Source organism: Protopterus annectens, chromosome 5.part0 (assembly GCF_019279795.1).
Source record: "Protopterus annectens isolate FY-2018-M chromosome 5.part0, PAN1.0, whole genome shotgun sequence".
In the NCBI taxonomy this organism is placed as follows: domain Eukaryota; kingdom Metazoa; phylum Chordata; order Ceratodontiformes; family Protopteridae; genus Protopterus; species Protopterus annectens.
This window is the reverse complement of record NC_056735.1, coordinates 1,353,388,501-1,353,402,331: the sequence shown is the minus strand read 5'-3', so window position 1 is coordinate 1,353,402,331 and position 13,831 is coordinate 1,353,388,501.

Sequence of the window (13,831 nt, the reverse complement as noted above, 5' to 3'; positions counted from 1 at the left end):
CCTATGTAACAGGTTTTGTGGTTCGGATTGCTGGGTGGGCTTGCTGTTGCTTTGTTTGTTGGGGACTAGTGGTGTGGAGGGCCATTTATTTTCATTTATGCTATTTTGTCAGCAATCTGTTTCACAGCTACCTTCGAAACTTGTTTTGTGCTCGAGACATTCAATTTAAACAAGAGACAATTTTACTTAGTGTTTCCCACTGGAATAATATGGTTCCTTTACCTTCATCAAAACAAGCACGGGACACTGCAACTTGAGCTTCTTAGATACTGGGTGACTAGTAAAGCACATCGTCAAAAAGTGTTAAAACCTGCGTGAACTTTGAACTTGGTTGCATCATCATTACCTCAAAATGGAATGTTTAAACACTACAAAGAGCAGTGACTGGATCCAACCTGACAAAGGGACTTCAAAAGACTTAAAACATAATGTAAATATACAATTTTCTTTCTTTTAAAGGAAGAGGAAAGAGTAAATGGATATAAAAGGCAGTATTGAGTTTAAGTAAAATATTATTCTTTTATAGTGTTATGTTAGTATGCTTACACTACTTGCCTAGTTAATCAGAACAGCAATGTCCCCTTTCATAGTGCCCGAGAGATGCGTAAAATCAGGTACTATTAATACGTTCTAGGATATGCAAACTTTTGTTTAAAACCAGAACAATAACAATGGAAAATAGTTTATTAAACTAGTGATAATTTGATCTAAAGCAGACCATTTCTTTCTTTATTGGCACTGTTTGTTCCATATTTGCCCCAGAGATTTGGAACATATTGCCTCTTGGGACACACTGCATTATAGGATACTACATGATTCATCCCTATAATACACAGCAATATTAAGGAAATGAATAATACATATACAAGCCCAGTAAAACCTTTGTAGGTCAAACACTTAGATGATCATAAGCTAACTACAAACATTTTGCCTCAGAAAGACAATCTTCATACTTTGTTACATTCTTATTGAATTTAATAAAATTGTCTGAAGTCTGAGCAACACAATTTATTCCTATATACTAAATAGGGATTCTGATAAATGTGTCTTTCTCTCCCGATTCTGCTCATTTTTGACAAATGGTATTTAAAAATAAGAAAATAAATCATTCTATTAGACTAGCTAGACCCTTAGCTGAAGTAATATTGCCTCTCATTATCTCAGTGCAACATCACATGGTAAACACACCTGTATGAATATTATGTAAACAGGTCTTAGTGGAGTTTTTGAAGCATCTGTTCCCAGGATGAGAGTAAATTCAGTCACAGTCACATATCAAACATATTTAGAATTGACAACAAGAGAGAGAGAGAGTATTTTAGAGAATATTGTACCCAAAGAATATCATATTCATTTTGATTTTCTTATAGAGAGTGTAATAATTATTTTTTGTACAACTTAGATAATTATAAAATCTGCCCTCATTTTTTAACAATTTAGCTTATGTATGTTAATGCCTATTGACAAATCCTCACAATCAACTTCTCAAAGAAACATACAAAAAGTATTATGTGTTATACTGCCTTATTAATGTTATGTCCTCACAGAAATCTTAAATGGGGGACTAAAGCTGTGTATTACTTATAATAATGAAGTATATTAGGCTAAAGTTATATGTATTCTACTTTATTAATACCTATACAAGTTTGTTTTAGTTAAATTAATGCCTCTTGTGGTTGAATAACATAGTACTTGATGAGATTTTTTTCAGATGTCTTACAAATACACTTATGATTATAAACCTTGCTGATAGATTCTGATTAGCTGTTGCTACTAGTTTGGTGGTTAATTTGAGTGGTAAATGCTACTCAAATTAGGAGTCTTAAACTCCAGAAGGGTTTTGGGTGAATATTATGGTATGTATTTATATTCTATTAGTTTGCTGTTAACTTTGTTGACATTCACTATTGTCTTTGTTTTGAAAAATAGCACAAATGAGCCATTATTTGATTTATTGTTTTATATTTGTTGTAAATTAATAGACAGTATTCCTCAAATAGTCTTGTGGAAAAACATTTTTACTGGTCAACATATTTCTATACACAGACATGATTCCAAATGTCTTCATTAAAAGGTATTTAAATTAATATTAATGGTTTAAATAATCCATGTAAGAGGAAAAGTCTATTTAAATATCTAAAATTTTATAAATCTCAATTTTTCTGCAAGAGACACACTTAATACCTGAAGATATATTTAAACATAATTCCAAATCTTATACAGTTTTAGCAAGTTCAGAGCATTCTCAGAAGAGAAGAGGAGTAGGAATCCTATGGAGCAATACAGCACATATTCCTAAGATAAATGATGTATATAAGGATAATAAGGGGATGTTTTGTTCAGCTACTATCGAACTGAAAGTAAAATATATACTCTTGTTAATATATACTGGTTACCCGCATTTGGGGCAAATACAGTTAAACAACATCTAAATCAGATTGTGCAACTTTCAAAATTTTATTTAATATTAGCAGAAGATTTTAATTGTATCTTAGATGATAAAGACTCCAACACTAATGCTAAAAGAAGGATATCAACATCAGCTAAATTATTAAAATATTTTATAGATTCATATTTGTTGAAAGACACTAATAATTTTGCAGACCCAAACTCTTTATTCTTTACTTTTTACTCTCATAGACATAATACATATTCTAGAATACACAGAGTTCTAATCTCCAATGAACTGACTAATAGTCTTATCAACACTAATGTAATTTCTTGTCCCTTATCAAACCATAATTACATATTTTCAAGTTACTAACCAACACAAATTATAATACTCAAATTAAGAAAATACCTGCTTACATTACAAAATTAAAAGATTTTAAGGAATTCATTTCTGCAGAAATTCAGAACTTTATAACCTTAAACACTACAAATGACATTTTTGAATTATACACTTGAGATGCTTTAAAAGCTTGCTTATATGGGAAAATTATTAATTGGTATAACAAGAAAAAGAAAATGTGGGATAAGGAATTACTAGACATACAACTTAAATTAGATAATTTGAAACTTGAGGGAGAAAAAGATAAAAATGGTAAAGAAAAGGAAATCATTTCATTGAACAATAAATACTTAGAGATTTTAAATCATAAAACCATGATCAGTTTAGAGAAATTTAAACGTATAAACTTTTTTCAATAACCCTACATCTTTAAACATATTAGGTAACAAAACTAAGAGACTAAACAAGTTTAATCATATTAATGAGATATTCTTCAAAAAAAGAGAAAGTTGGTCTCTGATTTCCAGAATATTTTAATAGAATTTACAGAATTTTTTTCTTAATATTAATCAGAAACCAAGGGTAATTGACTCCAAAGAAGAGATCAAAACCTTTATTAGTAAATACTCTAAAATAGACTTACAGAAGAACAAGTTGCCATCATAGATAAACATATTTCTCCTTAGGACCTTCAAACTCAAATTACCAAACTAAAACAAAACAAAGTGTCTGGTAATGATGGCATTATTCCAGAAATATATACCATTTGCCTAATAATGCATTAAAATTACTACATAAAGTATTTAACATATCTCAAAATAAATTTATAATACCACCCTCTTGGAAATATACCTTTATTTCACCTATAATGAAGTCTAATAAAGACCCCACTAAATGTTCTTCCTATAAACCAATCTCTTTACTTACTATTGATTATAAAACGTTCATGTCCAGTTATGCAGATAGACTTACAATTTTTCTTCCAATGCTAGTAGATGGAGACCAAACAGGTTTTATAGTAAACATAAACACATAAAAAGAACTATAACCTTGATTTAATCTGTTAAAAGTTTAAAGAGCCTAACACTAATTAGTCTTGATATAAATTGTGCTTTTGATTCAATTAATTGGGATTATTTATTCATACTATTGGGAGAATTTAATTTTTTCAACACTTTTATGTCTTATTACACATCTATACAAAGACAGTCAAGCTTATATTAAAATTGACATAAGTATATCTCAAAATATACCAATATTTAAAGGAACTAAACAAGGATGCCCTTTATCACCTTTACTATTCACATTAATTATGGAACCATGGGTGAACCTAATAAGGCTGGATAAAGACATTGAACGCTTTAAATTAAATTCTAAAGTGTCTTCCAAATTATAAATGTTTGTGGATGACATACTTATAACTTTAGGTGGAAATACATCTATCTCTGCACTCTTTAGAAATATGGAGTACTTTCAAAAAATCTGGACTAACATTTAATAATAATAAAACTCAAATCCTTTTAATTGGCTCAAATAAGTTCACTCCACACAATGGATACAAACAATATTTAGCAAAGTCTGAACAGATATATATCTAGGTATAGTAATTACTAATAATATTAAAGATATTATTCAAATAAATGATAACAATAGTTTAACTGAAATTGAAAGCCTTATAAATAAATGGAAAAAGTTAACCTTTTCTATGGAAGAAAAGCTCTCAATCATAAAAATGATTTTATTTTCTAAAATACTCTATATCATACAATAAATGTCTTTACCCCCTTTGAATTTAATAATCAAGAAATTTAATTCAACGATTCAAAAATTCTTATGGTTTCCAAATAAGCCTAGAATTGCATTATGTTATCATATGAGAAATTGGTCTAATGGTGGTATAGGTTTGCCCAACTTGGAAATCTATTCAATTTCGTCTGTAATTAAAACTATATCCCTTCTTATAGATGTTGAATACACTGCAAAGTGGAAAAAAAAATTAGAAATATTGAGAGGTGATACAAATAGCAATATCAATTCTCGAAAATAATATTAGTGAACAATTCATTTATCTGGATATTAAAATATTATTTCTCTGTCTATTCTTCTTACACTTATAAATCTAACTACATGATACTTCTTTTAAAAACTTTTAGAAATTATATATTTAATATATATATATATAAGGATTGGTTGTTTCTCCTCTTCCCAATAGCATACACCCAGGAGTCCTGTTCTCATCTGATGACACAGAAATGTCATTATTTAAACAAGAACAATTAGCATATTGGTATCAGATGATGACAAATAATGATTTGAAATCCATTGATCATCTTAAGGTTGAATTCAAATTTGATACATATTTATGGATAGACCTACAAGAAGGTAGACATTATCTTTTAAATAAACTTGTCTCAATGCTTATAATAACAAAAAAGTCTATACCTAAATTATTGTATTATTTGATGTTTTCTATGCAACATAAATCTATTAAAAACAAATTATCATACATATACAAAGTAGTTAAATCTGATCTGGATGTTTATTCTGATAGCTACTGGAATTATTTTCTACTATCAATAATCATCTTACTACAGACCAACAAAAGCTAAAAATATATTACAATCTGATAGTATGACCACTCCATCACATCAATGGAGATTATTCACCTGGAAGTATATGTACAGATCATTCCTTACTCCATACACTATAAGCACATTTAGTAAGAAGAGTGTTATATGTTGGAGATGTATGAAGGAAATAAATGCTGATTGGTCACACATGGTTTGTGATTGTGTAGACTTAAAGAAATATTGGGGAGATATAAATATTTTTCCAACCATTTTTTTTCTGATAACTTTATAATTACTAAATCACTTTTTTTATTTAATATACTGGTTCCTGGTTGTATTAGGAAAATTAAATACCCTTTGATTTGGTCTATATTATCTGTTGCTAGAAAGATCATAACAAGGAATTGGAAATCTAACACTTCTCCCTCTTTTCAAGAATTTAAAACTTTACATATTGAAGTCTGTCATTTTGAAAGGCTGACTATTAAATCAAAATCTACTAGGAATACAATCATATATAATTTGTGGAATAAGTTATATGAATTATTAGAAAAATAATTTGACAATATTGTAAATGGTTGACATATATCAATACTCATATGTTGTACATCTGTAAACGTCTTTGTAAGTAGTTCAGTTATGTTTTATTATTTTAGTTATTACTTATTCAATTTGAAAATTGTACACTTTATGGTAATATTTGTTTATTTCTTTATTGGTAGCAATAAAGTTGTTTAAAAAAAAAGAGAGACATCTGAAGAAGAATTGTGGACATGTGAAAGAAAAAGAGATTTAATAAAGTGTAATATCTATGCAAAGGAGAAAGCAAAACTAATAAATATAAAAAGAGTAGCACCAAAGCTATTTGAAGAGAAATACAGACAAATGAATCCAGACATTGAAAACTTTACAATACAAAAAATAAGAAGACAAAGAGGAAAAGTATTAAAGGAGATTAGTAATGGAGAAATTAAAGAAATAGAAACTGAGGTTATGGAGTACCTGGGAAGTGAAGGATTCAGTGTAGAAAATCTAATTCAGGAAGCACCACAACAGGATAGAGTAATGAATATCCAAATTAAGGGGAAACTGGTGGAATGGGAAGCAATTGGTCAGCTGCCATATGAAGATATTTTGGATCCTTCCACAGGAAACCACTATAAACATTCACTTGAAGCTGGACAGCAAGAGAAGGAACAGGAAACTGTGGAAACGCTGACGCAGTCAGTGTTGATCAGTGATAGGCCAGTGTGTTTCCATATGACAGAGCAATGAATGGCACAGGAAGCAATTAAAGAGAATGTGCCACAGGAAGATGCTATAGAACTTTCTATAGAATGCCTGCAGAAAATGGAAAAAAATGTGCCCTCAGTTTAGAAGAAAATGAGCTAAGAGAAGAGATGCTTGATTTAATAGAGATAGATAAACATATTAAGATCAATGATAGAAATAGACTGCAGAAGGTCAATAAAACCCAGAAAGTCAGAATTTTGATAAAACAAATAGACACAGTAATTAGGACTGTCCATAGAAATCCATGTGACATAACAGAAGTTAACAGGATATGTTACTATGCAGCTAAATTAATAACTGATAAAGTTCTACACAAGAACAAAGGGTAGTGATGGAAAGGAAGAGGAGAAATTGAATACTATCATAGAAGTATCGAACAGAGAAAACTAAAAAGCAATTAAGACAAGAAATGTCACTGTCAAAGAGGGAAAAGATCAACAAAAATACTTAGAAAGATAGATGTGATAAAAGTGTGTGTGTGTGTGTGTGTGTGTGTGTGTGTGTGTGTGTGTGTGTGTGTGTGTGTGTGTGTGTGTGTGTCTTTTGGCTTTTCCCGGTTAGGGGTCGCCACAGTGGAACTCCAGTCTGCTAATGATTGGCAGTAGAGTTTTACGTGCTGGCTTGCCGGGCCTAATGCACAACCTTCAATGAAGGAATGCCCGTTCCTGCATGTCGCCACACAGAAGACGCTCTAACTGAGAATCGAACGAGCAACGTCTAACTGTGAGGCGACAACACTACCACAGCACCACCACCACAGTCTCCATAGATGTGATAAAAGTAATATTCAGTATTAGAACAGATCAAGCATTATTGCAAATAACAAACTAAAAATCTCAGCACAGGTGGAAAAACATAAACGATATGCAGATCAAAATGTCTGAATCTAATATGCAACTCAACAAAACCTGCTGGAGAAACAGGTTTGTCTTCCAGAGGCTGCCCCATCCCTGGAATAGACTTTCCATACATCACAAAAAGAACACCTCGCTGACCCTCTTCAAGCGCAACCTTGATGAGTGGATGGAAAGCCACAAATTTGTCCCAGGGCTTCCACCTGTGTCCCTCAATGACAGGGATGACAGGTGTTGACTGAGGTTTCTTTTTGGGGATAAACTCTTGGCTAGGCTTGGAAGAGCCTCAGGGCCATTAGTCTAGTAACCTCCTTTGATCCTATAAATATAAATAAAAATACAAAATAAGCAATTTATTGATGACTCAAAAAAGTTTTATAGAGAATTGGCAAGCAAGGTAAAAGTAACTGAAAGGCCACCAAAAAAGAAGATATATTTTGGAGAAGTATTTACGAAGATCCTGTTGAACATAACAAAGATGCTAACTGGATAGAAGAAGTAAAAGAAAAAATAAGAAGTTTAAAGGTACAGGATATGAAATGGGATAAAGTAACAGCTTGAGAGGTTGAAATAAAGTTAAGAAAAGCCTCTAATTAGAAATCCCAAGGCCCAGATGCAGTACCTAACTTCTGGTAAAAAGTATGAACATCTTTGCACAAAGATTTAGCCATGAGTAAGAACTATTTATATGCGCACTCAAAACAAACACCAACCTGGGTAACAAGAGGAAAAACAATGCTCCTACTTAAGAGTGAACCTGCAAGCTACCCTAAAAATTATAGACCAATAATTTGCCTTCCGATGACATATATAGTATATACTGGAACTGATGCTAACAGAGTTTATAATTATTTAGAAGAAAACTCAATTATGGAAATAGAACAAAAGGGCAATAAAAGAAAGTCATATGGAACAATGGATCATTTGTTGTTTAATAAAATCACAGTGAAGAACTGTAAAAAGGGGAAGAATTTAAGTATGGCATGGATTGACTACAACAATCATTTGATAGTATCCCAAATTCATGGGTAAAACAGAGATTAAAAATGCATAAGATACACCCTACACTGATCAATTACATTACAGTGACCATGAAACAGGGGCAGACCACTTTGCAATTAAGTCATGATAAAGGACAAATTATTATTCCAGGGATAGAAAATTCAAAGGGGGATATTCCAGTGTGACTCTTTGTCACTATTCTGTCTTACCCTTAACTCATAAAGCTGTCTACTTAACAGCTTAGGCCATGGCTATAATTTGGCTCCTAGAAAACAACAAAGTGTAAAGACTTCTCATCTTCTGTTTGTCGATTATTTAAAACTGTATAGCTCATCAGATGAGGAACTGAAAGCACAACTGCAAGTTGTCAAAACATTTTCAGATGATATAAGAATATCATTTGGTTTTGATAAATGTGCAAAAGCAACCTTTAAAGCAGGAAAACTGCAGCACCAAGAAAACACCAGTTTGGGACAAGAATGTGATATAAAAAAACATGAGCAAGAGGGAGTGTATAAATATTTGGGAATTGATGACGGATCAACAATAAAGCATGAACAAATGCAAATGAAACTTAGTAAGGAATACTTTAGAAGACTTAATCCTGAAAACAGTATTGACGTCTAAGAACAAAATTCAAGCTATAAACCAATTTGTTGTTCTTGTCCTAACTTATGGTTTTGGCGTGATTGATTGGCCCCAAAATCTTTTGGAGAGATTAAACAGGAAAGGAAGAAGGTTGCTTCATGCTCACCAAATGATTTATAAAAATCAGTACATACCAATATTATATATTCCCCATTCCGAAGGAGAGATGGGCCTCCTTGAAATTGATTACATGTATAGATCTGCAGTCGTGGGACTGCACACATACCTGCTGACCTCGCAAGACCTGAACATAGAGAAAATTTTGAAACATAAGGAGAATAAATCTAAGATAACTTCTCTGCTTAGTCTAGCAGAAGCATATCGGCATCAAGCAGCAATGGAAATCAAACCAGAAGCAGATAAAAATCAGGCAGCAACTGAATGTGCCAAAACTCAAAAGAAAGAATATAAGGTAAAGGACCAGATGAGAAGGCAAGAAATGTGAAAAATGCATAAATATAGTCGCAAGTATAGAAAACTTCTGGAAGAACCTCATGCTGATCAGGATCGAATGCAGGAATGGTTAAGGAAAGGCAAATTCAAACTAAGAGATGAAAGGATAATATTGTCGGCTCAGGATAGTGGGCTATGTACACACTGGTTTACAAAGTCCATTGAACATGTGGGAGAGACAGACAAATGTAGGTTTTGTAAAACAGAATTGGAAACAGTTGCACACCTCGTTGCTGATTGTGACATACTAATGGCAGAAGAACTATATACTGAAAGGCATAATAATGTGGCAAGACTCAGTAAGACTGTTGCACTGGGGATTGTGCAAACATTATGGTACTGAAGTGACTGAAAAACACTGGAAACATGAACCACAAAGCATCATAGAAAATGATGAAGGCTACATTACATGGGATCACCCATTAGCAACAGTTCAAAAGATAGATGCGAGAAAACCAGGTATAGTGGTCCATGAAAAGAAAACAAAAGTAGCATTGGTCATTGAAATCTCCATACCTAGTGACTACAGTGTCTTGTGTACAGAGAGATACAAAGTCATAAAATATCAGGACTTGCAGGCAGAAAAGAGAGCATTGTGGAAGAATGATACCCAGACAGTGCCAATAGTAGTAGGAACAACAAGTCTTATAAAAAAGAATCTACAACCGTGTTTATCTGTTACCAATACATGTAATTCTGTACAAATTGCAGAAGTCATTACTGGGCACACTGTGGGTGTTGCAAAGAACACTTCAAGCTGACATCAAAGATTGAAACAATACTAATTTCATGAACATTAATCATACTTTGATTTAGGAATGGGGTCCATTCCCGTTATGGTATTAGAAACCCAAAAGATTTGGAAAAATTAAAAAAATAGCAGAATGTATGCTAAGTATATTAAGAACTAAGCCAACACTGGAAAGGAAAAAGGAGATTCTGCTGATAGGAATGACTTCATTTAGAGGCACAGAGAATAGACATGAGGGAGCTGGAATTTACTGGAGAAAGCTGGCAAAGGATCCAAGATATTGGGAACAAATAATTAGACAGGAAAATGTAATAAAATGGGACGATGCCAAGAAGACATTTGGACTGCAGGCTAGAGATTGCCTTCCCTGTCAGGGATTGATATCAGGGTATAGGCATAGAGAGAAAGGGATACGGGAATCTTAAATGAAAGATCTGTACTGGTTGGGATTTTGGTTGAATCAAGAACAGAAGCTGCTGTTAAAAAAGAGGTAATTAGTAGGGCATATAAAATATTGCAGGATAACTATAAGAATCAATCAGAAGAGGTGAGAAAAGATTGGGAAGAGAGAGATTTGATATGAAGTTCACAAAGACAATGGGAGGACATATGTATAGCTCTCAAATATGCAATAAAATCTAGAAGCTTTAGGATTTTTGCCTGGAAGTGTTTGCATAGATACTTTTGTACCCCTAGCAGACTCCAAAGAATTGTTCTCAGGTAGATGGCAAATGTTGGAGGTATACTGGGGAAGAAAGGAGTACCTGTGAGCATATGTTCTTGGGGTATATTGAGTTGGCAGACTTTTAAAAATTCCCTGCAGAGTACTCTGTCAGGAATACTGGGTGAAGAAATGAGTGTAAAGAAAGAAATGATTTTTGGAGCTGGGATACAGGATGATTAAGGTTTAAGAGAAGGCAGGAATTGAACGATTTATGTAATGTTGGTTTGATCATATTGTATAGAACAATATATGTGATGTATAGTGTTTGTAAATGTGAACTTGTTTATATGTTTTCATTACATTTATATAAACATAAGTTTTCCTATTTCACAAGTATTAATTCAATAAAGGTGTTTAAAAAGTGTGTGGGGGGGCTGTACAGACATAGCAAAGCATTAACGTTGGCATTCTTTTTAAGATATCAGGATGTGAAATATCAAGCTAGGCTGAAAAAACATGATTATAGAAATTGACACTGAAGTTGAAAATACAGATACAATGGTAGGGGAAATGGGAAGTGATATTAAAAGATGGACCACTCCAGTATTACAGTTGATTGCGACAGTACACGAGAAGATTTGTCATCAAAACTATTAAATCATTGGAAACAAGAGATCTTACCAATAGGGATGACTGAGAGAAGAATATGAGAAATATGAAGAATAAGATGGTTAGTTGGCTGGTACTGGGCAAAGAGGTTGACAAATATCAAATATTGTTATGACCTGCTCAAGCAAGAGGGAATTAAAAATTGAGAGGATATCAAGAAAAACTATGTTATATGAAAAACAGTACATTTTTTGTTTGTGGGACTAAACCAGCAGTTCTATACTACATGTTGCCTAGGTATTAGAAAGAGGGTTATACATAAATAATAGAGGGGGTAGTGAAAATTAGGACAAAAAGATTAAAAATTGAATGCATAATAACATATGCGGCTAGTAATTTGATCTGCTTAAAAACTAATACCCTGCTGAGAGAAAAGGCATCCTAGGAGAGTTTCCTAAGCAGTACTATCACTGAGAGTAGATAGAAAAACATAATTATAATGCCTAGGGCAGCAATGCCAATCACATTGGCTAATATTTTGCCAGGCAGTACCCTGAATTGTTGGAGATGTTTAAGTGGAAAAGGGGAATATGGGCACCACATACAAAGCTGACATTCAGGCACTATTGTTCCTGTTAGGTGCTCAGACCATCAACCTAACAGAGGATGTTTATTTTACTGGAACTCTGGAAGACTGTTATTTAAAACATACAGGAGAATAGCTCATTTGCATAATTTTGCTTATGGCAGAGAAAGTTATATCTAAATGCTGGAAAAGTTGAAGTTCTCACATTGGCAAAATTATTAAAATTGTTAGGTAATCTAATAGAGGAGGAGAAAAAGTTTTACAGATGAAACAAAGGATGTAGGAATAAGAGATGGTCAATATGGATATCTTATTCATACAGAAACTTGATTGAGAGATAGCTATAAGTCAACTAATCCATGGTGTTAGTACATCAGAGACAGGAGCATCCGCAGAAACTCTTATAACAACATTTTTGTTAATCATTATTTATGCCATATGTACATTTAAAGGAACTTGTACGCTCAAAAAGTAGTAACCTGATAGGCTGGAGGACTTGCAGGTTTATTATTACAAAGGAAGTTATCTTTTATATAAAAATAAGCAAATCTTTCTCTAAAATAATTCTAAGAAAATCTGCACATTATTGCTAAAGTGTAATTGTTTACACTTGACATATGTAATGATTTTATAAATAACTGAAACTTTTATTTGATAAATATTCTTTTTGCTGAAAAAAAGAGAAATGATCAGTGCTGACATGCAATTCAATATTGATATTTTGCTGTTAATGCAGACATTACATTGCTTGTAGGATAAAGGTATCATTATAGATTCTGTGACTCACAAACACAGGAAATTATGATGTGTTATGACATTGCAAACTTAACTGCTATTAACTAAGTGACAAACTGACTATTTTCTGAAAGATTTTCTGTAAAAGGCATTTGCAAATTTGTGCATGGGTAATTGAAAATGAGATGCATACACACATACATGTGCACGAGCGCGCACACACACACACACACACACACTTGCATGCACCCACTGTACACACTGACAAAACTGAATATTTAAAATAAATTTTGTATGTGTGACAATGCAGATACTTGCAAAAGTCCATGTCTTTTTGTGGGATTTGAACACAAAGTTGTTTGTACACAAGATTGTTGGAGTTATTTTCAAAATATAACAAAAATGCAGGTATATTGCATTCATGCTGATCCATCAAAGGCAGTTTTGATGAATGCAAATAAACTCTAACCAGTTAACAGAAACTGCCTTCAGCAAACACTGAAACATTTTTTTTTGCAGGACAATTCCCCCTGTGCCCCCAGTTGAAGTGACAACCCCAAAATTATATAAATGTACTCTAAGGTCGCGCAAAAGTGGAGAAAAAGGCAATCTCCACTTTCATCAAAGGTGGTTTCAGCAAACCGACTTCAGATTTCTTTGCATTTGCTGAAGATTTCTTCAACAGATTGACATGCTTCCAGATACATTTGGCGTATGGTTTCTTGGAGACATTATACATTTGCAGTATGTAAAAAATAAGGTATTTCTGAGTATTCAACATTGAATTATATATATATTGTTTATCCTGGGAAATGCAATGAAAGAGAAGGAAGATATTGTTTTTGTGCTATTCAAAGGGCCTTGCATATTACAAAACACTCTATTTCTGAATGTATTTATTACATACCAAATGTAAATAAAACAGAGTATTCTGT